Source organism: Electrophorus electricus, chromosome 13 (assembly GCF_041902795.1).
Source record: "Electrophorus electricus isolate QZ-2024a chromosome 13, ASM4190279v1, whole genome shotgun sequence".
NCBI classification, from domain to species: domain Eukaryota; kingdom Metazoa; phylum Chordata; class Actinopteri; order Gymnotiformes; family Gymnotidae; genus Electrophorus; species Electrophorus electricus.
Genome location: NC_137509.1, coordinates 23,639,875 through 23,664,109, shown reverse-complemented (window position 1 = coordinate 23,664,109; position 24,235 = coordinate 23,639,875). Strand labels below are relative to the sequence as shown.

At 36.1% G+C, this 24,235-nt stretch overlaps 3 non-coding genes and 23 pseudogenes across 3 annotated transcripts; all 26 read right to left on the bottom strand.

Moving 5' to 3' along the window:
* Positions 1-399: 399 nt before the first annotated feature.
* LOC145645272 (5S ribosomal RNA) lies at positions 400-518 on the bottom strand (annotated as a pseudogene).
* A 793-nt stretch (positions 519-1,311) lies between these two features.
* On the bottom strand, positions 1,312-1,430 carry LOC145645270 (5S ribosomal RNA; annotated as a pseudogene).
* A 793-nt stretch (positions 1,431-2,223) lies between these two features.
* Positions 2,224-2,342, bottom strand: LOC145645269 (5S ribosomal RNA; annotated as a pseudogene).
* Positions 2,343-3,135: 793 nt separating this feature from the next.
* LOC145645268 (5S ribosomal RNA) lies at positions 3,136-3,254 on the bottom strand (annotated as a pseudogene).
* Positions 3,255-4,045: 791 nt separating this feature from the next.
* Positions 4,046-4,164, bottom strand: LOC145645267 (5S ribosomal RNA; annotated as a pseudogene).
* Positions 4,165-4,955: 791 nt separating this feature from the next.
* On the bottom strand, positions 4,956-5,074 carry LOC145646000 (5S ribosomal RNA; annotated as a pseudogene).
* Positions 5,075-5,865: 791 nt separating this feature from the next.
* Positions 5,866-5,984, bottom strand: LOC145645266 (5S ribosomal RNA; annotated as a pseudogene).
* Positions 5,985-6,775: 791 nt separating this feature from the next.
* On the bottom strand, positions 6,776-6,894 carry LOC145645999 (5S ribosomal RNA; annotated as a pseudogene).
* A 792-nt stretch (positions 6,895-7,686) lies between these two features.
* Positions 7,687-7,805, bottom strand: LOC145645061 (5S ribosomal RNA; annotated as a pseudogene).
* A 792-nt stretch (positions 7,806-8,597) lies between these two features.
* LOC145644204 (5S ribosomal RNA) lies at positions 8,598-8,716 on the bottom strand (annotated as a pseudogene).
* An 899-nt stretch (positions 8,717-9,615) lies between these two features.
* LOC145643707 (5S ribosomal RNA) lies at positions 9,616-9,734 on the bottom strand. Its single transcript, XR_014116066.1, has one exon. It is a non-coding gene; the product is annotated as a 5S ribosomal RNA (ribosomal RNA).
* A 352-nt stretch (positions 9,735-10,086) lies between these two features.
* Positions 10,087-10,205, bottom strand: LOC145649400 (5S ribosomal RNA; annotated as a pseudogene).
* A 352-nt stretch (positions 10,206-10,557) lies between these two features.
* Positions 10,558-10,676, bottom strand: LOC145645265 (5S ribosomal RNA; annotated as a pseudogene).
* Positions 10,677-11,468: 792 nt separating this feature from the next.
* Positions 11,469-11,587, bottom strand: LOC145645038 (5S ribosomal RNA; annotated as a pseudogene).
* Positions 11,588-12,379: 792 nt separating this feature from the next.
* On the bottom strand, positions 12,380-12,498 carry LOC145644192 (5S ribosomal RNA; annotated as a pseudogene).
* An 899-nt stretch (positions 12,499-13,397) lies between these two features.
* Positions 13,398-13,516, bottom strand: LOC145643696 (5S ribosomal RNA). Its single transcript, XR_014116065.1, has one exon. It is a non-coding gene; the product is annotated as a 5S ribosomal RNA (ribosomal RNA).
* Positions 13,517-13,868: 352 nt separating this feature from the next.
* Positions 13,869-13,987, bottom strand: LOC145650590 (5S ribosomal RNA; annotated as a pseudogene).
* A 352-nt stretch (positions 13,988-14,339) lies between these two features.
* On the bottom strand, positions 14,340-14,458 carry LOC145650598 (5S ribosomal RNA; annotated as a pseudogene).
* A 791-nt stretch (positions 14,459-15,249) lies between these two features.
* Positions 15,250-15,368, bottom strand: LOC145650319 (5S ribosomal RNA; annotated as a pseudogene).
* A 351-nt stretch (positions 15,369-15,719) lies between these two features.
* LOC145649169 (5S ribosomal RNA) lies at positions 15,720-15,838 on the bottom strand (annotated as a pseudogene).
* Positions 15,839-19,263: 3,425 nt separating this feature from the next.
* LOC145648293 (5S ribosomal RNA) lies at positions 19,264-19,382 on the bottom strand (annotated as a pseudogene).
* Positions 19,383-20,171: 789 nt separating this feature from the next.
* Positions 20,172-20,290, bottom strand: LOC145650543 (5S ribosomal RNA; annotated as a pseudogene).
* Positions 20,291-20,860: 570 nt separating this feature from the next.
* On the bottom strand, positions 20,861-20,979 carry LOC145643685 (5S ribosomal RNA). Its single transcript, XR_014116064.1, has one exon. It is a non-coding gene; the product is annotated as a 5S ribosomal RNA (ribosomal RNA).
* Positions 20,980-21,770: 791 nt separating this feature from the next.
* Positions 21,771-21,889, bottom strand: LOC145647048 (5S ribosomal RNA; annotated as a pseudogene).
* Positions 21,890-22,680: 791 nt separating this feature from the next.
* LOC145650588 (5S ribosomal RNA) lies at positions 22,681-22,799 on the bottom strand (annotated as a pseudogene).
* A 791-nt stretch (positions 22,800-23,590) lies between these two features.
* LOC145647047 (5S ribosomal RNA) lies at positions 23,591-23,709 on the bottom strand (annotated as a pseudogene).
* Between the last annotated feature and the right edge of the window lie 526 nt (positions 23,710-24,235).

Below are 24,235 nucleotides of genomic sequence, written 5' to 3'. Positions count from 1 at the left end.
ATTTAATTTGTACACTTCACATTCAAGCATGTCAGTTGCAGACTAAATTAAAGTGATGCAACAAAAACTTACAGCATCTGCTATTCCCAGCTGCTAACAGATAGTTTTTTTTAATTAATCACTGCACTTCACATCCTAGCATGTCATCTTAAAAGTAAATTAAAGTGATGCAAGAGAAGCTTACAGCATCTCGTAGTCCAAGCTGCTAACAGATAGTTTTTTGATGAATCACTGCACTTCACATTCAGGCATGTGAGTTGGAGAGTAAATTAAAGTGATGCAAAAAAAACTTACAGCATCTGCTATTCCCATGTGCGAACAGTTAGTTTTTTTTTATTAATCACTGCACTTCACATTTGAGCATGTCAGCTTGAAAGTAAATTAAAGTGATGCAAGAAAAGCTTACAGCACCTGGTATTCCTAGGTAGGGTCCCACCTCAGTACTATCCAGGCCCAAAGTTGTTCAGCTTCCAAAGTCAGATGAGATTGGACGTTCTCAAGCTGGTGTGGCCGTAAGCCTTAAACACTTACTCAAATTGCCTAATCATAGCAAATATGATCAAAGACCAATCTGACAATTTTTTTTATTAATCCCTGCACTTGACATTCTAGAATATTATCTTGAAAGTAAATTAAATGATGCAATAAAAGCTTACAACATCTGGTATACGGAGGCACTAACAGACAGTTTTTTGATGAATCACTGCACTTCACATTCAAGCATGTCAGTTGGAGAGTAAATTAAAGTGATGCAATAAAAACTTACAGCATCTGCTATTCCCAGGTGCTAGCAGATAGTTTTATTTAATTATTCACTGCACTTCAAATTTGAACATGATAGCTTGAACATAAATTAAAGGGATGCAATAAAATCTTACAGCACCTGCTATTCCCTGGTACTAAAAGATTTCTATTTAATTTGTACACTTCACATTCAAGCATGTCAGTTGCAGATTAAGTTAAAGTGATGCAACAAAAACTTACAGCATCTGCTATTCCCAGGTGCTAACAGATAGTTTTTTTTAATTAATCACTGCACTTCACATCCTAGCATGTCATCTTAAAAGTAAATTAAAGTGATGCAAGAGAAGCTTACAGCATCTCGTAGTCCAAGCTGCTAACAGATAGTTTTTTGATGAATCACTGCACTTCACATTCAGGCATGTGAGTTGGAGAGTAAATTAAAGTGATGCAAAAAAAACTTACAGCATCTGCTATTCCCATGTGCTAACAGATAGTTTTTTTTTATTAATCACTGCACTTCACATTTGAGCATGTCAGCTTGAAAGTAAATTAAAGTGATGCAAGAAAAGCTTACAGCACCTGGTATTCCTAGGTAGGGTCCCACCTCAGTACTATCCAGGCCCAAAGTTGTTCAGCTTCCAAAGTCAGATGAGATTGGACGTTCTCAAGCTGGTGTGGCCGTAAGCCTTAAACACTTACTCAAATTGCCTAATCATAGCAAATATGATCAAAGACCAATCTGACAATTTTTTTTATTAATCCCTGCACTTGACATTCTAGAATATTATCTTGAAAGTAAATTAAATGATGCAATAAAAGCTTACAACATCTGGTATACGGAGGCACTAACAGACAGTTTTTTGATGAATCACTGCACTTCACATTCAAGCATGTCAGTTGGAGAGTAAATTAAAGTGATGCAATAAAAACTTACAGCATCTGCTATTCCCAGGTGCTAGCAGATAGTTTTATTTAATTATTCACTGCACTTCAAATTTGAACATGATAGCTTGAACATAAATTAAAGGGATGCAATAAAATCTTACAGCACCTGCTATTCCCTGGTACTAAAAGATTTCTATTTAATTTGTACACTTCACATTCAAGCATGTCAGTTGCAGATTAAGTTAAAGTGATGCAACAAAAACTTACAGCATCTGCTATTCCCAGGTGCTAACAGATAGTTTTTTTTAATTAATCACTGCACTTCACATCCTAGCATGTCATCTTAAAAGTAAATTAAAGTGATGCAAGAGAAGCTTACAGCATCTCGTAGTCCAAGCTGCTAACAGATAGTTTTTTGATGAATCACTGCACTTCACATTCAGGCATGTGAGTTGGAGAGTAAATTAAAGTGATGCAAAAAAAACTTACAGCATCTGCTATTCCCATGTGCTAACAGATAGTTTTTTTTTATTAATCACTGCACTTCACATTTGAGCATGTCAGCTTGAAAGTAAATTAAAGTGATGCAAGAAAAGCTTACAGCACCTGGTATTCCTAGGTAGGGTCCCACCTCAGTACTATCCAGGCCCAAAGTTGTTCAGCTTCCAAAGTCAGATGAGATTGGACGTTCTCAAGCTGGTGTGGCCGTAAGCCTTAAACACTTACTCAAATTGCCTAATCATAGCAAATATGATCAAAGACCAATCTGACAATTTTTTTTATTAATCCCTGCACTTGACATTCTAGAATATTATCTTGAAAGTAAATTAAATGATGCAATAAAAGCTTACAACATCTGGTATACGGAGGCACTAACAGACAGTTTTTTGATGAATCACTGCACTTCACATTCAAGCATGTCAGTTGGAGAGTAAATTAAAGTGATGCAATAAAAACTTACAGCATCTGCTATTCCCAGGTGCTAGCAGATAGTTTTATTTAATTATTCACTGCACTTCAAATTTGAACATGATAGCTTGAACATAAATTAAAGGGATGCAATAAAATCTTACAGCACCTGCTATTCCCTGGTACTAAAAGATTTCTATTTAATTTGTACACTTCACATTCAAGCATGTCAGTTGCAGATTAAATTAAAGTGATGCAACAAAAACTTACAGCATCTGCTATTCCCAGGTGCTAACAGATAGTTTTTTTTAATTAATCACTGCACTTCACATCCTAGCATGTCATCTTAAAAGTAAATTAAAGTGATGCAAGAGAAGCTTACAGCATCTCGTAGTCCAAGCTGCTAACAGATAGTTTTTTGATGAATCACTGCACTTCACATTCAGGCATGTGATTTGGAGAGTAAATTAAAGTGATGCAAAAAAAACTTACAGCATCTGCTATTCCCATGTGCTAACAGATAGTTTTTTTTTATTAATCACTGCACTTCACATTTGAGCATGTCAGCTTGAAAGTAAATTAAAGTGATGCAAGAAAAGCTTACAGCACCTGGTATTCCTAGGTAGGGTCCCACCTCAGTACTATCCAGGCCCAAAGTTGTTCAGCTTCCAAAGTCAGATGAGATTGGACGTTCTCAAGCTGGTGTGGCCGTAAGCCTTAAACACTTACTCAAATTGCCTAATCATAGCAAATATGATCAAAGACCAATCTGACAATTTTTTTTATTAATCCCTGCACTTGACATTCTAGAATTTTATCTTGAAAGTAAATTAAATGATGCAATAAAAGCTTACAACATCTGGTATACGGAGGCACTAACAGACAGTTTTTTGATGAATCACTGCACTTCACATTCAAGCATGTCAGTTGGAGAGTAAATTAAAGTGATGCAATAAAAACTTACAGCATCTGCTATTCCCAGGTGCTAGCAGATAGTTTTATTTAATTATTCACTGCACTTCAAATTTGAACATGATAGCTTGAACATAAATTAAAGGGATGCAATAAAATCTTACAGCACCTGCTATTCCCTGGTACTAAAATATTTCTATTTAATTTGTACACTTCACATTCAAGCATGTCAGTTGCAGATTAAATTAAAGTGATGCAACAAAAACTTACAGCATCTGCTATTCCCAGGTGTTAACAGATAGTTTTTTTTAATTAATCACTGCACTTCACATCCTAGCATGTCATCTTAAAAGTAAATTAAAGTGATGCAAGAGAAGCTTACAGCATCTCGTAGTCCAAGCTGCTAACAGATAGTTTTTTGATGAATCACTGCACTTCACATTCAGGCATATGAGTTGGAGAGTAAATGAAAGTGATGCAAAAAAAACTTATAGCATCTGCTATTCCCATGTGCTAACAGATAGTTTTTTTATTAATCACTGCACTTCACATTTGAGCATGTCAGCTTGAAAGTAAGTTAAAGTGATGCAAGAAAAGCTTACAGCACCTGGTATTCCTAGGTAGGGTCCCACCTCAGTACTATCCAGGCCCAAAGTTGTTCAGCTTCCAAAGTCAGATGAGATTGGACGTTCTCAAGCTGGTGTGGCCGTAAGCCTTAAACACTTACTCAAATTGCCTAATCATAGCAAATATGATCAAAGACCAATCTGACAATTTTTTTTATTAATCCCTGCACTTGACATTCTAGAATATTATCTTGAAAGTAAATTAAATGATGCAATAAAAGCTTACAACATCTGGTATACGGAGGCACTAACAGACAGTTTTTTGATGAATCACTGCACTTCACATTCAAGCATGTCAGTTGGAGAGTAAATTAAAGTGATGCAATAAAAACTTACAGCATCTGCTATTCCCAGGTGCTAGCAGATAGTTTTATTTAATTATTCACTGCACTTCAAATTTGAACATGATAGCTTGAACATAAATTAAAGGGATGCAATAAAATCTTACAGCACCTGCTATTCCCTGGTACTAAAAGATTTCTATTTAATTTGTACACTTCACATTCAAGCATGTCAGTTGCAGATTAAATTAAAGTGATGCAACAAAAACTTACAGCATCTGCTATTCCCAGGTGCTAACAGATAGTTTTTTTTAATTAATCACTGCACTTCACATCCTAGCATGTCATCTTAAAAGTAAATTAAAGTGATGCAAGAGAAGCTTACAGCATCTCGTAGTCCAAGCTGCTAACAGATAGTTTTTTGATGAATCACTGCACTTCACATTCAGGCATATGAGTTGGAGAGTAAATGAAAGTGATGCAAAAAAAACTTATAGCATCTGCTATTCCCATGTGCTAACAGATAGTTTTTTTATTAATCACTGCACTTCACATTTGAGCATGTCAGCTTGAAAGTAAATTAAAGTGATGCAAGAAAAGCTTACAGCACCTGGTATTCCTAGGTAGGGTCCCACCTCAGTACTATCTAGGCCCAAAGTTGTTCAGCTTCCAAAGTCAGATGAGATTGGACGTTCTCAAGCTGGTGTGGCCGTAAGCCTTAAACACTTACTCAAATTGCCTAATCATAGCAAATATGATCAAAGACCAATCTGACAATTTTTTTTATTAATCCCTGCACTTGACATTCTAGAATATTATCTTGAAAGTAAATTAAATGATGCAATAAAAGCTTACAACATCTGGTATACGGAGGCACTAACAGACAGTTTTTTGATGAATCACTGCACTTCACATTCAAGCATGTCAGTTGGAGAGTAAATTAAAGTGATGCAATAAAAACTTACAGCATCTGCTATTCCCAGGTGCTAGCAGATAGTTTTATTTAATTATTCACTGCACTTCAAATTTGAACATGATAGCTTGAACATAAATTAAAGGGATGCAATAAAATCTTACAGCACCTGCTATTCCCTGGTACTAAAAGATTTCTATTTAATTTGTACACTTCACATTCAAGCATGTCAGTTGCAGATTAAATTAAAGTGATGCAACAAAAACTTACAGCATCTGCTATTCCCAGGTGCTAACAGATAGTTTTTTTTAATTAATCACTGCACTTCACATCCTAGCATGTCAGCTTAAAAGTAAATTAAAGTGATGCAAGAGAAGCTTACAGCATCTCGTAGTCCAAGCTGCTAACAGATAGTTTTTTGATGAATCACTGCACTTCACATTCAGGCATATGAGTTGGAGAGTAAATGAAAGTGATGCAAAAAAAACTTATAGCATCTGCTATTCCCATGTGCTAACAGATAGTTTTTTTATTAATCACTGCACTTCACATTTGAGCATGTCAGCTTGAAAGTAAATTAAAGTGATGCAAGAAAAGCTTACAGCACCTGGTATTCCTAGGTAGGGTCCCACCTCAGTACTATCCAGGCCCAAAGTTGTTCAGCTTCCAAAGTCAGATGAGATTGGACGTTCTCAAGCTGGTGTGGCCGTAAGCCTTAAACACTTACTCAAATTGCCTAATCATAGCAAATATGATCAAAGACCAATCTGACAATTTTTTTTATTAATCCCTGCACTTGACATTCTAGAATGTTATCTTGAAAGTAAATTAAATGATGCAATAAAAGCTTACAACATCTGGTATACGGAGGCACTAACAGACAGTTTTTTTATTAATCACTGCACTTCACATTCAAGCATGTCAGTTGGAGAGTAAATTAAAGTGATGCAATAAAAACTTACAGCATCTGCTATTCCCAGGTGCTAGCAGATAGTTTGATTTAATTATTCACTGCACTTCAAATTTGAACATGATAGCTTGAACATAAATTAAAGGGATGCAATAAAATCTTACAGCACCTGCTATTCCCTGGTACTAAAAGATTTCTATTTAATCTGTACACTTCACATACAAGCATGTCAGTTGCAGATTAAATTAAAGTGATGCAACAAAAACTTACAGCATCTGCTATTCCCAGGTGCTAACAGATAGTTTTTTTTAATTAATCACTGCACTTCACATCCTAGCATGTCATCTTAAAAGTAAATTAAAGTGATGCAAGAGAAGTTTACAGCATCTCGTAGTCCAAGCTGCTAACAGATAGTTTTTTGATGAATCACTGCACTTCACATTCAGGCATATGAGTTGGAGAGTAAATGAAAGTGATGCAAAAAAAACTTATAGCATCTGCTATTCCCATGTGCTAACAGATAGTTTTTTTATTAATCACTGCACTTCACATTTGAGCATGTCAGCTTGAAAGTAAATTAAAGTGATGCAAGAAAAGCTTACAGCACCTGGTATTCCTAGGTAGGGTCCCACCTCAGTACTATCTAGGCCCAAAGTTGTTCAGCTTCCAAAGTCAGATGAGATTGGACGTTCTCAAGCTGGTGTGGCCGTAAGCCTTAAACACTTACTCAAATTGCCTAATCATAGCAAATATGATCAAAGACCAATCTGACAATTTTTTTTATTAATCCCTGCACTTGACATTCTAGAATATTATCTTGAAAGTAAATTAAATGATGCAATAAAAGCTTACAACATCTGGTATACGGAGGCACTAACAGACAGTTTTTTTATTAATCACTGCACTTCACATTCAAGCATGTCAGTTGGAGAGTAAATTAAAGTGATGCAATAAAAACTTACAGCATCTGCTATTCCCAGGTGCTAGCAGATAGTTTGATTTAATTATTCACTGCACTTCAAATTTGAACATGATAGCTTGAACATAAATTAAAGGGATGCAATAAAATCTTACAGCACCTGCTATTCCCTGGTACTAAAAGATGTCTATTTAATTTGTACACTTCACATTCAAGCATGTCAGTTGCAGATTAAATTAAAGTGATGCAACAAAAACTTACAGCATCTGCTATTCCCAGGTGCTAACAGATAGTTTTTTTAAATTAATCACTGCACTTCACATCCTAGCATGTCATCTTAAAAGTAAATTAAAGTGATGCAAGAGAATCTTACAGCATCTCGTAGTCCAAGCTGCTAACAGATAGTTTTTTGATGAATCACTGCACTTCACATTCAGGCATGTGAGTTGGAGAGTAAATGAAAGTGATGCAAAAAAAACTTATAGCATCTGCTATTCCCATGTGCTAACAGATAGTTTTTTTTATTAATCACTGCACTTCACATTTGAGCATGTCAGCTTGAAAGTAAATTAAAGTGATGCAAGAAAAGCTTACAGCACCTGGTATTCCTAGGTAGGGTCCCACCTCAGTACTATCCAGGCCCAAAGTTGTTCAGCTTCCAAAGTCAGATGAGATTGGAAGCTCTCAAGCTGGTGTGGCCGTAAGCCTTAAACACTTACTCAAATTGCCTAATCATAGCAAATATGATCAAAGACCAATCCGACAAATTTTTTTATTAATCCCTGCACTTGACATTCTAGAATGTTATCTTGAATGTAAATTAAATGATGCAATAAAAGCTTACAACATCTGGTATACGGAGGCACTAACAGACAGTTTTTTGATGAATCACTGCACTTCACATTCAGGCATGTGAGTTGGAGAGTAAATGAAAGTGATGCAAAAAAAACGTACAGCATCTGCTATTCCCAGGTGCTAACAGATAGTTTGAGTTAATTATTCACTGCACTTCAAATTTGAACATCATAGCTTGAACATAAATTAAAGGGATGCAATACAATCTTACAGCACCTGCTATTCCCTGGTACTAAAATATTTCTATTTAATCTGTACACTTCACATACAAGCTTGTCAGTTGCAGATTAAAATAAAGTGATGCAACAAAAACTTACAGCATCTGCTATTCCCAGGTGCTAACAGATAGTTTTTTTAATTAATCACTGCACTTCACATCCTAGCATGTCATCTTGAAAGTAAATTAAAGTGATGCAAGAGAAGCTTACAGCATCTCGAAGTCCAAGGTGCTAACAGATAGATTTTTGAGGAATCACTGCACTTCACATTCAAGCATGTGAGTTGGAGAGTAAATGAAAGAAATGCAAAAAAAACTTACAGCATCTGCTATTCCCAGGTGCTAACAGATAGTTTTTTTTTATTAATCACTGCACTTCACATTTGAGCATGTCAGCTTGAAAGTAAATTAAAGTGATGCAAGAAAAGCTTACAGCACCTGGTATTCCTAGGTAGGGTCCCACCTCAGTACTACCCAGGCCCAAACTTGCTTAGCTTCCAAGGTCAGATGAGATTGGGCGTTCTCAAGTTGGTGTGGCCCTAAGCCTTAAACACTTACTCAAATTGCCTAATCATAGCAAATATGATCAAAGACCAATCTGACAATTTTTTTTATTAATCCCTGCACTTGACATTCTAGAATGTTATCTTGAATGTAAATTAAATGATGCAATAAAAGCTTACAACATCTGGTATACGGAGGCACTAACAGACAGTTTTTTGATGAATCACTGCACTTCACATTCAGGCATGTGAGTTGGAGAGTAAATGAAAGTGATGCAAAAAAAACGTACAGCATCTGCTATTCCCAGGTGCTAACAGATAGTTTGAGTTAATTATTCACTGCACTTCAAATTTGAACATGATAGCTTGAACATAAATTATAGGGATGCAATACAATCTTACAGCATCTGCTATTCCCTGGTACTAAAATATTTCTATTTAATCTGTACACTTCACATACAAGCTTGTCAGTTGCAGATTAAAGTAAAGTGATGCAAAAAAAACTTACAGCATCTGCTATTCCCAGGTGCTAACAGATAGTTTTTTGATGAATCACTGCACTTCACATTCAGGCACGTGAGTTGGAGAGTAAATGAAAGTGATGCAAAAAAAACTTACAGCATCTGCTATTCCCAGGTGCTAACAGATAGTTTGAGTTAATTATTCACTGCACTTCAAATTTGAACATGATAGCTTGAAAATAAATTAAAGGGATGCAATACAATCTTACAGCATCTGCTATTCCCTGGTACTAAAATATTTCTATTTAATCTGTACACTTCACATACAAGCTTGTCAGTTGCAGATTAAAGTAAAGTGATGCAAAAAAAACTTACAGCATCGGCTATTCCCAGGTGCTAACAGATAGTTTTTTTTTATTAATCACTGCACTTCACATTTGAGCATGTCAGCTTGAAAGTAAATTAAAGTGATGCAAGAAAAGCTTACAGCACCTGGTATTCCTAGGTAGGGTCCCACCTCAGTACTATCCAGGCCCAAACTTGCTTAGCTTCCAAGGTCAGATGAGATTGGGCGTTCTCAAGCTGGTGTGGCCGTAAGCCTTAAACACTTACTCAAATTTCCTAATCATAGCAAATATGATCAAAGACCAATCTGACAATTTTTTTTATTAATCCCTGCACTTGACATTCTAGAATGGTATCTTGAATGTAAAATAAATGATGCAATAAAAGCTTACAACATCTGGTATACGGAGGCACTAACAGACAGTTTTTTGATGAATCACTGCACTTCACATTCAGGCATGTGAGTTGGAGAGTAAATGAAAGTGATGCAAAAAAAACTTACAGCATCTGCTATTCCCAGGTGCTAACAGATAGTTTTTTTTATTAATCACTGCACTTCACATTTGAGCATGTCAGCTTGAAAGTAAATTAAAGTGATGCAAGAAAAGCTTACATCACCTGGTATTCCTAGGTAGGGTCCCACCTCAGTACTATCCAGGCCCAAACTTGCTTAGCTTCCAAGGTCAGATGAGATTGGGCGTTCTCAAGCTGGTGTGGCCATAAGCCTTAAACACTTACTCAAATTGCCTAATCATAGCAAATATGATCAAAGACCAATCTGACAATTTTTTTTATTAATCCCTGCAATTGACATTCTAGAATGTTATCTTGAATGTAAATTAAATGATGCAATAAAAGCTTACAACATCTGGTATACTGAGGCACTAACAGACAGTTTTTTGATGAATCACTGCACTTCACATTCAGGCACGTGAGTTGGATAGTAAATGAAAGTGATGCAAAAAAAACGTACAGCATCTGCTATTCCCAGGTGCTAACAGATAGTTTTTTTTATTAATCACTGCACTTCACATTTGAGCATGTCAGCTTGAAAGTAAATTAAAGTGATGCAAGAAAAGCTTACAGCACCTGGTATTCCTAGGTAGGGTCCCACCTCAGTACTATCCAGGCCCAAAGTTGTTCAGCTTCCAAAGTCAGATGAGATTGGACGTTCTCAAGCTGGTGTGGCCGTAAGCCTTAAACACTTACTCAAATTGCCTAATCATAGCAAATATGATCAAAGACCAATCTGACAATTTTTTTTATTAATCCCTGCACTTGACATTCTAGAATGTTATCTTGAAAGTAAATTAAATGATGCAATAAAAGCTTACAACATCTGGTATACGGAGGCACTAACAGATAGTTTTTTTATTAATCACTGCACTTCACATTCAAGCATGTCAGTTGGAGAGTAAATTAAAGTGATGCAATAAAAACTTACAGCATCTGCTATTCCCAGGTGCTAGCAGATAGTTTGATTTAATTATTCACTGCACTTCAAATTTGAACATGATAGCTTGAACATAAATTAAAGGGATGCAATAAAATCTTACAGCACCTGCTATTCCCTGGTACTAAAAGATGTCTATTTAATTTGTACACTTCACATTCAAGCATGTCAGTTGCAGATTAAATTAAAGTGATGCAACAAAAACTTACAGCATCTGCTATTCCCAGGTGCTAACAGATAGTTTTTTTAAATTAATCACTGCACTTCACATCCTAGCATGTCATCTTAAAAGTAAATTAAAGTGATGCAAGAGAATCTTACAGCATCTCGTAGTCCAAGCTGCTAACAGATAGTTTTTTGATGAATCACTGCACTTCACATTCAGGCATGTGAGTTGGAGAGTAAATGAAAGTGATGCAAAAAAAACTTATAGCATCTGCTATTCCCATGTGCTAACAGATAGTTTTTTTTATTAATCACTGCACTTCACATTTGAGCATGTCAGCTTGAAAGTAAATTAAAGTGATGCAAGAAAAGCTTACAGCACCTGGTATTCCTAGGTAGGGTCCCACCTCAGTACTATCCAGGCCCAAAGTTGTTCAGCTTCCAAAGTCAGATGAGATTGGACGCTCTCAAGCTGGTGTGGCCGTAAGCCTTAAACACTTACTCAAATTGCCTAATCATAGCAAATATGATCAAAGACCAATCCGACAAATTTTTTTATTAATCCCTGCACTTGACATTCTAGAATGTTATCTTGAATGTAAATTAAATGATGCAATAAAAGCTTACAACATCTGGTATACGGAGGCACTAACAGACAGTTTTTTGATGAATCACTGCACTTCACATTCAGGCATGTGAGTTGGAGAGTAAATGAAAGTGATGCAAAAAAAACGTACAGCATCTGCTATTCCCAGGTGCTAACAGATAGTTTGAGTTAATTATTCACTGCACTTCAAATTTGAACATCATAGCTTGAACATAAATTAAAGGGATGCAATACAATCTTACAGCACCTGCTATTCCCTGGTACTAAAATATTTCTATTTAATCTGTACACTTCACATACAAGCTTGTCAGTTGCAGATTAAAATAAAGTGATGCAACAAAAACTTACAGCATCTGCTATTCCCAGGTGCTAACAGATAGTTTTTTTAATTAATCACTGCACTTCACATCCTAGCATGTCATCTTGAAAGTAAATTAAAGTGATGCAAGAGAAGCTTACAGCATCTCGAAGTCCAAGGTGCTAACAGATAGATTTTTGAGGAATCACTGCACTTCACATTCAAGCATGTGAGTTGGAGAGTAAATGAAAGAAATGCAAAAAAAACTTACAGCATCTGCTATTCCCAGGTGCTAACAGATAGTTTTTTTTTATTAATCACTGCACTTCACATTTGAGCATGTCAGCTTGAAAGTAAATTAAAGTGATGCAAGAAAAGCTTACAGCACCTGGTATTCCTAGGTAGGGTCCCACCTCAGTACTACCCAGGCCCAAACTTGCTTAGCTTCCAAGGTCAGATGAGATTGGGCGTTCTCAAGTTGGTGTGGCCCTAAGCCTTAAACACTTACTCAAATTGCCTAATCATAGCAAATATGATCAAAGACCAATCTGACAATTTTTTTTATTAATCCCTGCACTTGACATTCTAGAATGTTATCTTGAATGTAAATTAAATGATGCAATAAAAGCTTACAACATCTGGTATACGGAGGCACTAACAGACAGTTTTTTGATGAATCACTGCACTTCACATTCAGGCATGTGAGTTGGAGAGTAAATGAAAGTGATGCAAAAAAAACGTACAGCATCTGCTATTCCCAGGTGCTAACAGATAGTTTGAGTTAATTATTCACTGCACTTCAAATTTGAACATGATAGCTTGAACATAAATTATAGGGATGCAATACAATCTTACAGCATCTGCTATTCCCTGGTACTAAAATATTTCTATTTAATCTGTACACTTCACATACAAGCTTGTCAGTTGCAGATTAAAGTAAAGTGATGCAAAAAAAACTTACAGCATCTGCTATTCCCAGGTGCTAACAGATAGTTTTTTGATGAATCACTGCACTTCACATTCAGGCACGTGAGTTGGATAGTAAATGAAAGTGATGCAAAAAAAACTTACAGCATCTGCTATTCCCAGGTGCTAACAGATAGTTTGAGTTAATTATTCACTGCACTTCAAATTTGAACATGATAGCTTGAAAATAAATTAAAGGGATGCAATACAATCTTACAGCATCTGCTATTCCCTGGTACTAAAATATTTCTATTTAATCTGTACACTTCACATACAAGCTTGTCAGTTGCAGATTAAAGTAAAGTGATGCAAAAAAAACTTACAGCATCGGCTATTCCCAGGTGCTAACAGATAGTTTTTTTTTATTAATCACTGCACTTCACATTTGAGCATGTCAGCTTGAAAGTAAATTAAAGTGATGCAAGAAAAGCTTACAGCACCTGGTATTCCTAGGTAGGGTCCCACCTCAGTACTATCCAGGCCCAAACTTGCTTAGCTTCCAAGGTCAGATGAGATTGGGCGTTCTCAAGCTGGTGTGGCCGTAAGCCTTAAACACTTACTCAAATTTCCTAATCATAGCAAATATGATCAAAGACCAATCTGACAATTTTTTTTATTAATCCCTGCACTTGACATTCTAGAATGGTATCTTGAATGTAAAATAAATGATGCAATAAAAGCTTACAACATCTGGTATACGGAGGCACTAACAGACAGTTTTTTGATGAATCACTGCACTTCACATTCAGGCATGTGAGTTGGAGAGTAAATGAAAGTGATGCAAAAAAAACTTACAGCATCTGCTATTCCCAGGTGCTAACAGATAGTTTTTTTTATTAATCACTGCACTTCACATTTGAGCATGTCAGCTTGAAAGTAAATTAAAGTGATGCAAGAAAAGCTTACAGCACCTGGTATTCCTAGGTAGGGTCCCACCTCAGTACTATCCAGGCCCAAACTTGCTTAGCTTCCAATGTCAGAGGAGATTGGGCATTCTCAAGCTGGTGTGGCCGTAAGCCTTAAACACTTACTCAAATTGCCTAATCATAGCAAATATGATCAAAGACCAATCTGACAATTTTTTTTATTAATCCCTGCACTTGACATTCTAGAATGTTATCTTGAATCTAAATTAAATGATGCAATAAAAGCTTACAACATCTGGTATACGGAGGCACTAACAGACAGTTTTTTGATGAATCACTGCACTTCACATTCAGGCATGTGAGTTGGAGAGTAAATGAAAGTGATGCAAAAAAAACTTACAGCATCGGCTATTCCCAGGTGCTAACAGATAGTTTTTTTTATTAATCACTGCACTTCACATTTGAGCATGTCAGCTTGAAAGTAAAGTAAAGTGATGCAAGAAAAGCTTACAGCACCTGGTATTCCTAGGTAGGGTCCCACCTCAGTACTATCAAGGCCCAAACTTGCTTAGTTTCCAAGGTCAGATGAGATTGGGCGTTCTCAAGCTGGTGTGGCCGTAAGCCTTAAAAACTTACTCAAATTGCCTAATCATAGCAAATATGATCAAAGACCAATCTGACAATTTTTTTTATTAATCCCTGCACTTGACATTCTAGAATGTTATCTTGAATGTAAATTAAATGATGCAATAAAAGCTTACAACATCTGGAATACGGAGGCACTAACAGACAGTTTTTTGATGAATCACTGCACTTCACATTCAGGCATGTGAGTTGGAGAGTAAATGAAAGTGATGCAAAAAAAACTTACAGCATCTGCTATTCCCAGGTGCTAACAGATAGTTTGAGTTAATTATTCACTGCACTTCAAATTTGAACATGATAGCTTGAACATAAATTAAAGGGATGCAATACAATCTTACAGTACCTGCTATTCCCTGGTACTAAAAGATTTCTATTTAATCTGTACACTTCACATACAAGCTTGTCAGTTGCAGATTAAAGTAAAGTGATGCAACAAAAACTTACAGCATCTGCTATTCCCAGGTGCTAACAGATAGTTTTTTTAATTAATCACTGCACTTCACATCCTAGCATGTCATCTTGAAAGTAAATTAAAGTGATGCAAGAGAAGCTTACAGCATCTCGTAGTCCATGGTGCTAACAGATAGATTTTTGAGGAATCACTGCACTTCACATTCAAGCATGTGAGTTGGAGAGTAAATGAAAGTGATGCAAAAAAAACTTACAGCATCTGCTATTCCCAGGTGCTAACAGATAGTTTTTTTTATTAATCACTGCACTTCACATTTGAGCATGTCAGCTTGAAAGTAAATTAAAGTGATGCAAGAAAAGCTTACATCACCTGGTATTCCTAGGTAGGGTCCCACCTCAGTACTATCCAGACCCAAACTTGCTTAGCTTCCAAGGTCAGATGAGATTGGGGGTTCTCAAGCTGGTGTGGCCGTAAGCCTTAAACACTTACTCAAATTGCCTAATCATAGCAAATATGATCAAAGACCAATCTGACAATTTTTTTAATTAATCCCTGCACTTGACATTCTAGAATGTTATCTTGAATGTAAATTAAATGATGCAATAAAATCTTACAACATCTGGTATACGGAGGCACTAACAGACAGTTTTTAATGAATCACTGCACTTCACATTCAGGCATGTGAGTTGGAGAGTAAATGAAAGTGATGCAAAAAAAACTTACAGCATCGGCTATTCCCAGGTGCTAACAGATAGTTTTTTTTATTAATCACTGCACTTCACATTTGAGCATGTCAGCTTGAAAGTAAATTAAAGTGATGCAAGAAAAGCTTACAGCACCTGGTATTCCTAGGTAGGGTCCCACCTCAGTACTCTCCAGGCCCAAACTTGCTTAGCTTTCAAGGTCAGATGAGATTGGGCGTTCTCAAGCTGGTGTGGCCGTAAGCCTTAAACGCTTACTCAAATTGCCTAATCATAGCAAATATGATCAAAGACCAATATGACAATTTTTTTTATTAAATCCTGCACTTGACATTCTAGAATGTTATCTTGAATGTAAATTAAATGATGCAATAAAAGCTTACAACATCTGGTATACGGAGGCACTAAAAGACAGTTTTTTGATGAATCACTGCACTTCACATTCAGGCATGTGAGTTGGAGAGTAAATGAAAGTGATGCAAAAAAAACTTACAGCATCTGCTATTCCCAGGTGCTAACAGATAGTTTGAGTTAATTATTCACTGCACTTCAAATTTGAACATGATTGCTTGAAAATAAATTAAAGGGATGCAATACAATCTTACAGCACCTGCTATTCCCTGGTACTAAAATATTTCTATTTAATCTGTACACTTCACATACAAGCTTGTCAGTTGCAGATTAAAGTAAAGTGATGCAACAAAAACTTACAGCATCTGCTATTCCCAGGTGCTAACAGATAATTTTTTTAATTAATCACTGCATTTCACATCCTAGCATGTCATCTTGACAGTAAATTAAAGTGATGCAAGAGAAGCTTACACCATCTCGTAGTCCAAGGTGCTAACAGATAGATTTTTGAGGAATCACTGCACTTCACATTTAAACATGTGAGTTGGAGAGTAAATGAAAGTGATGCAAAAAAAACTTACAGCATCTGCTATTCCCAGGTGCTAACAGATAGTTTGAGTTAATTATTCACTGCACTTCAAATTTGAACATGATAGCTTGAACATAAATTAAAGGGATGCAATACAATCTTACAGTACCTGCTATTCCCTGGTACTAAAAGATTTCTATTTAATCTGTACACTTCACATACAAGCTTGTCAGTTGCAGATTAAAGTAAAGTGATGCAACAAAAACTTACAGCATCTGCTATTCCCAGGTGTTAACAGATAGTTTTTTTAATTAATCATTGCACTTCACATCCTAGCATGTCATCTTGAAAGTAAATTAAAGTGATGCAAGAGAAGCTTACACCATCTCGTAGTCCAAGGTGCTAACAGATAGATTTTTGAGGAATCACTGCACTTCACATTTAAACATGTGAGTTGGAGAGTAAATGAAAGTGATGCAAAAAAAACTTACAGCATCTGCTATTCCCAGGTGCTAACAGATAGTTTGAGTTAATTATTCACTGCACTTCAAATTTGAACATGATAGCTTGAACATAAATTAAAGGGATGCAATACAATCTTACAGTACCTGCTATTCCCTGGTACTAAAAGATTTCTATTTAATCTGTACACTTCACATACAAGCTTGTCAGTTGAAGATTAAAGTAAAGTGATGCAACAAAAATTTACAGCATCTGCTATTCCCAGGTGCTAACAGATAGTTTTTTTAATTAATCATTGCACTTCACATCCTAGCATGTCATCTTGAAAGTAAATTAAAGTGATGCAAGAGAAGCTTACACCATCTCGTAGTCCAAGGTGCTAACAGATAGATTTTTGAGGAATCACTGCACTTGACATTTAAACATGTGAGTTGGAGAGTAAATGAAAGTGATGCAAAAAAAACTTACAGCATCTGCTATTCCCAGGTGCTAACAGATAGTTTGAGTTAATTATTCACTGCACTTCAAATTTGAACATGATAGCTTGAACATAAATTAAAGGGATGCAATACAATCTTACAGTACCTGCTATTCCCTGGTACTAAAAGATTTCTATTTAATCTGTACACTTCACATACAAGCTTGTCAGTTGCAGATTAAAGTAAAGTGATGCAACAAAAACTTACAGCATCTGCTATTCCCAGGTGTTAACAGATAGTTTTTTTAATTAATCATTGCACTTCACATCCTAGCATGTCATCTTGAAAGTAAATTAAAGTGATGCAAGAGAAGCTTACACCATCTCGTAGTCCAAGGTGCTAACAGATAGATTTTTGAGGAATCACTGCACTTCACATTTAAACATGTGAGTTGGAGAGTAAATGAAAGTGATGCAAAAAAAACTTATAGCATCTGCTATTCCCAGGTGCTAACAGATAGTTTGAGTTAATTATTCACTGCACTTCAAATTTGAACATGATAGCTTGAACATAAATTAAAGGGATGCAATACAATCTTACAGTACCTGCTATTCCCTGGTACTAAAAGATTTCTATTTAATCTGTACACTTCACATACAAGCTTGTCAGTTGAAGATTAAAGTAAAGTGATGCAACAAAAATTTACAGCATCTGCTATTCCCAGGTGCTAACAGATAGTTTTTTTAATTAATCATTGCACTTCACATCCTAGCATGTCATCTTGAAAGTAAATTAAAGTGATGCAAGAGAAGCTTACACCATCTCGTAGTCCAAGGTGCTAACAGATAGATTTTTGAGGAATCACTGCACTTGACATTTAAACATGTGAGTTGGAGAGTAAATGAAAGTGATGCAAAAAAAACTTACAGCATCTGCTATTCCCAGGTGCTAACAGATAGTTTGAGTTAATTATTCACTGCACTTCAAATTTGAACATGATAGCTTGAACATAAATTAAAGGGATGCAATACAATCTTACAGTACCTGCTATTCCCTGGTACTAAAAGATTTCTATTTAATCTGTACACTTCACATACAAGCTTGTCAGTTGCAGATTAAAGTAAAGTGATGCAACAAAAATTTACAGCATATGCTATTCCCAGGTGCTAACAGATAGTTTTTTTAATTAATCATTGCACTTCACATCCTAGCATGTCATCTTGAAAGTAAATTAAAGTGATGCAAGAGAAGCTTACACCATCTCGTAGTCCAAGGTGCTAACAGATAGATTTTTGAGGAATCACTGCACTTCACATTTAAACATGTGAGTTGGAGAGTAAATGAAAGTGATGCAAAAAAAACTTACAGCATCTGCTATTCCCAGGTGCTAACAGATAGTTTGAGTTAATTATTCACTGCACTTCAAATTTGAACATGATAGCTTGAACATAAATTAAAGGGATGCAATACAATCTTACAGTACCTGCTATTCCCTGGTACTAAAAGATTTCTATTTAATCTGTACACTTCACATACAAGCTTGTCAGTTGCAGATTAAAGTAAAGTGATGCAACAAAAACTTACAGCATCTGCTATTCCCAGGTGCTAACAGATAGTTTTTTTAATTAATCATTGCACTTCACATCCTAGCATGTCATCTTGAAAGTAAATTAAAGTGATGCAAGAGAAGCTTACACCATCTCGTAGTCCAAGGTGCTAACAGATAGATTTTTGAGGAATCACTGCACTTCACATTTAAACATGTGAGTTGGAGAGTAAATGAAAGTGATGCAAAAAAAACTTACAGCATCTGCTATTCCCAGGTGCTAACAGATAGTTTTTTTTATTAATCACTGCACTTCACATTTGAGCATGTCAGCTTGAAAGTAAATTAAAGTGATGCAAGAAAAGCTTACAGCACCTGGTATTCCTAGGTAGGGTCCCACCTCAGTACTATCCAGGCCCAAACTTGCTTAGCTTCCAAGGTCAGATGAGATTGGGCATTCTCAAGCTGGTGTGGCCATAAGCCTTATACGCTTACTCAAATTGCCTAATCATAGCAAATATGATCAAAGACCAATCTGACAATTTTTTTTATTAATCCCTGCACTTGACATTCTAGAATGTTATCTTGAATGTAAATTAAATGATGCAATAAAAGCTTACAACATCTGGTATACGGAGGCACTAACAGACAGTTTTTTGATGAATCACTGCACTTCACATTCAGGCATGTGAGTTGGAGAGTAAATGAAAGTGATGCAAAAAAAACTTACAGCATCTGCTATTCCCAGGTGCTAACAGATAGTTTGAGTTAATTATTCACTGCACTTCAAATTTGAACATGATAGCTTGAACATAAATTAAAGGGATGCAATACAATCTTACAGCACCTGCTATTCCCTGGTACTAAAATATTTCTATTTAATCTGTACACTTCACATACAAGCTTGTCAGTTGCAGATTAAAGTAAAGTGATGGAACAAAAACTTACAGCATCTGCTATTCCCAGGTGCTAACAGATAATTTTTTTAATTAATCACTGCATTTCACATCCTAGCATGTCATCTTGACAGTAAATTAAAGTGATTCAAGAGAAGCTTACAGCATCTCGTAGTCAAAGGTGCTAACAGATAGTTTTTGATGAATCACTGCACTTCACATTCAGGCATGTGAGTTGGAGAGTAAATGAAAGTGATGCAAAAAAAACTTACAGCATCTGCTATTCCCAGGTGCTAACAGATAGTTTTTTTATTAATCACTGCACTTCACATTTGAGCATGTCAGCTTGAAAGTAAATTAAAGTGATGCAAGAAAAGCTTACAGCACCTGGTATTCCTAGGTAGGGTCCCACCTCAGTACTATCCAGGCCCAAACTTGCTTAGTTTCCAATGTCAGAGGAGATTGGGCATTCTCAAGCTGGTGTGGCCGTAAGCCTTAAACACTTACTCAAATTGCCTAATCATAGCAAAGATGATCAAAGACCAATCTGACAATTTTTTTTATTAATCCCTGCACTTGACATTCTAGAATGTTATCTTGAATGTAAATTAAATGATGCAATAAAAGCTTACAACATCTGGAATACGGAGGCACTAACAGACAGTTTTTTGATGAATCACTGCACTTCACATTCAGGCATGTGAGTTGGAGAGTAAATGAAAGTGATGCAAAAAAAACTTACAGCATCTGTTATTCCCAGGTGCTAACAGATAGTTTGAGTTAATTATTCACTGCACTTCAAATTTGAACATGATAGCTTGAACATAAATTAAAGGGATGCAATACAATCTTACAGTACCTGCTATTCCCTGGTACTAAAAGATTTCTATTTAATCTGTACACTTCACATACAAGCTTGTCAGTTGCAGATTAAAGTAAAGTGATGCAACAAAAACTTACAGCATCTGCTATTCCCAGGTGCTAACAGATAGTTTTTTTTATTAATCACTGCACTTCACATTTGAGCATGTCAGCTTGAAAGTAAATTAAAGTGATGCAAGAAAAGCTTACAGCACCTGGTATTCCTAGGTAGGGTCCCACCTCAGTACTATCCAGGCCCAAACTTGCTTAGCTTCCAAGGTCAGATGAGATTGGGCGTTCTCAAGCTGGTGTGGCCGTAAGCCTTACACGCTTACTCAAATTGCCTAATCATAGCAAATATGATCAAAGACCAATCTGACAATTTTTTTTATTAATCCCTGCACTTGACATTCTAGAATGTTATCTTGAATGTAAATTAAATGATGCAATAAAAGCTTACAACATCTGGTATACGGAGGCACTAACAGACAGTTTTTTGATGAATCACTGCACTTCACATTCAGGCATGTGAGTTGGAGAGTAAATGAAAGTGATGCAAAAAAAACTTACAGCATCTGCTATTCCCAGGTGCTAACAGATAGTTTGAGTTAATTATTCACTGCACTTCAAATTTGAACATGATAGCTTGAACATAAATTAAAGGGATGCAATACAATCTTACAGCACCTGCTATTCCCTGGTACTAAAATATTTCTATTTAATCTGTCCACTTCACATACAAGCTTGTCAGTTGCAGATTAAAGTAAAGTGATGCAACAAAAACTTACAGCATCTGCTATTCCCAGGTGCTAACAGATAGTTTTTTTAATTAATCATTGCACTTCACATCCTAGCATGTCATCTTGAAAGTAAATTAAAGTGATGCAAGAGAAGCTTACACCATCTCGTAGTCCAAGGTGCTAACAGATAGATTTTTGAGGAATCACTGCACTTCACATTTAAACATGTGAGTTGGAGAGTAAATGAAAGTGATGCAAAAAAAACTTACAGCATCTGCTATTCCCAAGTGCTAACAGATAGTTTTTTTTATTAATCACTGCACTTCACATTTGAGCATGTCAGCTTGAAAGTAAATTAAAGTGATGCAAGAAAAGCTTACAGCACCTGGTATTCCTAGGTAGGGTCCCACCTCAGTACTATCCAGGCCCAAACTCGCTTAGCTTCCAAGGTCAGATGAGATTGGGCGTTCTCAAGCTGGTGTGGCCGTAAGCCTTAGACGCTTACTCAAATTGCCTAATCATAGCTAATATGATCAAAGACCAATCTGACAATTTTTTTTTATTAAATCCTGCACTTGACATTCTAGAATGTTATCTTGAATGTAAATTAAATGATGCAATAAAAGCTTACAACATCTGGTATACAGAGGCACTAACAGACAGTTTTTTGATGAATCACTGCACTTCACATTCAGGCATGTGAGTTGGAGAGTAAATGAAAGTGATGCAAAAAAAACTTACAGCATCTGCTATTCCCAGGTGCTAACAGATAGTTTGAGTTAATTATTCACTGCACTTCAAATTTGAACATGATTGCTTGAAAATAAATTAAAGGGATGCAATACAATCTTACAGCACCTGCTATTCCCTGGTACTAAAATATTTCTATTTAATCTGTACACTTCACATACAAGCTTGTCAGTTGCAGATTAAAGTAAAGTGATGCAACAAAAACTTACAGCATCTGCTATTCCCAGGTGCTAACAGATAGTTTTTTTAATTAATCACTGCACTTCACATCCTAGCATGTCATCTTGAAAGTAAATTAAAGTGATGCAAGAGAAGCTTACAGCATCTCGTAGTCCATGGTGCTAACAGATAGATTTTTGAGGAATCACTGCACTTCACATTCAAGCATGTGAGTTGGAGAGTAAATGAAAGTGATGCAAAAAAAACTTACAGCATCTGCTATTCCCAGGTGCTAACAGATAGTTTTTTTATTAATCACTGCACTTCACATTTGAGCATGTCAGCTTGAAAGTAAATTAAAGTGATGCAAGAAAAGCTTACAGCACCTGGTATTCCTAGGTAGGGTCCCACCTCAGTACTATCCAGGCCCAAACTTGCTTAGCTTCCAATGTCAGAGGAGATTGGGCATTCTCAAGCTGGTGTGGCCGTAAGCCTTAAACACTTACTCAAATTGCCTAATCATAGCAAATATGATCAAAGACCAATCTGACAATTTTTTTTATTAATCCCTGCACTTGACATTCTAGAATGTTATCTTGAATGTAAATTAAATGATGCAATAAAAGCTTACAACATCTGTTATACGGAGGCACTAACAGACAGTTTTTTGATGAATCACTGCACTTCACATTCAGGCATGTGAGTTGGAGAGTAAATGAAAGTGATGCAAAAAAAACTTACAGCATCTGCTATTCCCAGGTGCTAACAGATAGTTTGAGTTAATTATTCACTGCACTTCAAATTTGAACATGATAGCTTGAACATAAATTAAAGGGATGCAATACAATCTTACAGCACCTGCTATTCCCTGGTACTAAAATATTTCTATTTAATCTGTCCACTTCACATACAAGCTTGTCAGTTGCAGATTAAAGTAAAGTGATGCAACAAAAACTTACAGCATCTGCTATTCCCAGGTGCTAACAGATAGTTTTTTTAATTAATCATTGCACTTCACATCCTAGCATGTCATCTTGAAAGTAAATTAAAGTGATGCAAGAGAAGCTTACACCATCTCGTAGTCCAAGGTGCTAACAGATAGATTTTTGAGGAATCACTGCACTTCACATTTAAACATGTGAGTTGGAGAGTAAATGAAAGTGATGCAAAAAAAACTTACAGCATCTGCTATTCCCAAGTGCTAACAGATAGTTTTTTTTATTAATCACTGCACTTCACATTTGAGCATGTCAGCTTGAAAGTAAATTAAAGTGATGCAAGAAAAGCTTACAGCACCTGGTATTCCTAGGTAGGGTCCCACCTCAGTACTATCCAGGCCCAAACTCGCTTAGCTTCCAAGGTCAGATGAGATTGGGCGTTCTCAAGCTGGTGTGGCCGTAAGCCTTAGACGCTTACTCAAATTGCCTAATCATAGCTAATATGATCAAAGACCAATCTGACAATTTTTTTTTATTAAATCCTGCACTTGACATTCTAGAATGTTATCTTGAATGTAAATTAAATGATGCAATAAAAGCTTACAACATCTGGTATACAGAGGCACTAACAGACAGTTTTTTGATGAATCACTGCACTTCACATTCAGGCATGTGAGTTGGAGAGTAAATGAAAGTGATGCAAAAAAAACTTACAGCATCTGCTATTCCCAGGTGCTAACAGATAGTTTGAGTTAATTATTCACTGCACTTCAAATTTGAACATGATTGCTTGAAAATAAATTAAAGGGATGCAATACAATCTTACAGCACCTGCTATTCCCTGGTACTAAAATATTTCTATTTAATCTGTACACTTCACATACAAGCTTGTCAGTTGCAGATTAAAGTAAAGTGATGCAACAAAAACTTACAGCATCTGCTATTCCCAGGTGCTAACAGATAGTTTTTTTAATTAATCACTGCACTTCAC